General features: G+C 32.5%; 1 non-coding gene across 1 annotated transcript; it reads left to right on the top strand.

Annotated features, from left to right (window-relative positions):
- The first annotated feature begins 814 nt into the window (after nt 1-814).
- Nucleotides 815-921, top strand: LOC149526175 (small nucleolar RNA R71). The gene has a single exon (XR_016352273.1). It is a non-coding gene; the product is annotated as a small nucleolar RNA R71 (small nucleolar RNA).
- Nucleotides 922-2,151: the final 1,230 nt, after the last annotated feature.

Here is a 2,151-nt window from a genome sequence, read left to right as displayed (position 1 = left end):
TCATTTTAAAGAAAAGTTTTCTCCTTTTCTTGTTATAATGCAAGTAAAGTTTTGTTGTTGTTGTTTTATTTCATAGTTCGATGTCAAATCAGGATGCTTTATTTTTCTTTTCTTTAGTTTTGTTTAGTTGTTGCTGTTGTTGTTGCTGTTGTTGTTGTTTTCCCTTGAAATGTTGATATGCTTTTCCAATCAAATTTCTTTTAGTGGTTACGTTAGGATCAATCAAGACTTGCTAGGTTTTAATTTCTTGACAATGCCATATGTTTCTTGGTCAGTTCATCGAAGCATAATTTGCAAATTAACTGTTTTATTGGGAAGTTTGGTATTGCCCCATTGGAAAGTGAAATATGTTAATAAATATTATTTGATTGCTTTATCCTTTTTTCTGTAATTTATTTGTTTTAGTCCTTATTTATTTCTCTTGCTAATAAAAGTTTGGTATTTATTTATTTTTTTACTTAATTTAATTTTTTATTTCTTTTTTTCAATAAACTTTCTTCTAGAAATGATCTTTTGGTAATTCCTCTTAATTTGCATTCCACCGGCACTTACATGAGTCTATTCTTAGAGGTTTTCTTCGTAAGTTCATGAGTCTATTCTTCACTTGATATGCTTAATTTTAGGGGGTACATACGTAGGTAGCATGGTCTCATTGCCAAGTTCAATCAATCAAAAATGCAAAAAGTCTCTTTGATTAAAAGATAATTCAAATATTTGCCATACTTGAATTGCCCCAGCAGCAACAGCATCAATTATGGTTTTTACTGACCCAATCAACCCATTGTAGAATGTCTGAACTTGCAACCAATCAGGAATCCCATGATGTGGACATCTTCTCAATAGTTCCTTCAACTTCTCCCAAGCTTCATACAAGGACTCACCATCAAATTGTGTGAATGAGGTGATATCGTTCCCCATCTTTACAGTCTTGGCAGGTGAAAAAAATTTTGCTAGAAACTTTAGTGCCAAGTCCTCCCATGTAGTGATAGACCCATTAGGTAGTGAATTAAGCCAACTTTTTGCTTTATCTCTCAGAGAAAAGGAAAACAGTCTCAATCTAATACCATCATTAGTTACTCCATTGTACTTGAAGGTATCGTAAATCTCTAAGAAATTTACCAAATGAGAATTAGGATCATCACTGGGTAACCCACTAAACTGGACTGAAGACTAAATCATTTGAATGTAAGCTGGTTTAATTTCAAAATTATTCGCATTGATGGAAGGACTCCTAATGCTTTGGTGTAAAGCTTGCAAAAGAGAAACAACATCATCCCATAGTGCTCTATTTTCTTCAGGAACCAAATTAATGGCATTATTGCCATTAATACTATTATCCTCAGTCATTGTGTGATTTAAAGCTACAACTTGTAAATTCTCCCTTCAACGTTTTCTGAAAGTTCTTTCTATGTTAGGATCGAAATGAACGAGAATCAAGTTGATTCTTGTTCGCATACAATGACCAAAGAGATCTGCAAACAAACAAAATATAATATTAAAACAAGAAAATAAAATTTGAAGTAAGACTAAATTGCTTTACCTTTATTGATGAAATTAGCGATGGATAATTTCATCAAAAAGTGTCACTGATGTTTGAGTTTACCTTTCTCGATTGACAAAAATTTCATCGGCATTTTAGAAATTTTGTCGGTAATTTTGTCGTTATTCTTTTGGCCCAAGAAGGTTATTTTTTACCATTTACCAATGGAAATAAAAAGAAATGTTTCCATTCACAGGCGTGATTGATGTTTGATTAATCTTTGAGTTTACTAACCCTGACTGATGAAATTTTCTTCAGCATTTGAAAAATTTCGTTGCAATGTTTTTATCCCTAGACACTGTATTTTCCATTTACCAACGGAAGTAACGATGGATAATTCCTTTGCCAACCGTGATTGACGTTTGAATTTCCTTTCTTCACTAATAGAAATTTTGTCACCATTTTTGGAAAATTCTGTTGGTGCACTGCTGACATTTGACATAACCATTTTCTATGAAAATTTCATTCAGATTTTCTGTCGGTACTTCTATTGGTACCTTCTATATTGATAGATATAGTCCATCTGTAGTCTTTACATCAGTTGCTTTTATTGCATGCCAAGCAAACACCAATCGAGTACTGACAGACTAGCTTTTGTTAGTGTTTTATTG

This window comes from Theobroma umbraticum, unplaced genomic scaffold, assembly GCF_002168275.2.
Source record: "Theobroma umbraticum cultivar Fairchild unplaced genomic scaffold, ASM216827v3 scaffold_5890.0, whole genome shotgun sequence".
Lineage (NCBI taxonomy): Eukaryota > Viridiplantae > Streptophyta > Magnoliopsida > Malvales > Malvaceae > Theobroma > Theobroma umbraticum.
The sequence above is the reverse complement of the archived record's forward strand: the minus strand, read 5'-3'. Positions and strand labels throughout refer to the sequence as shown.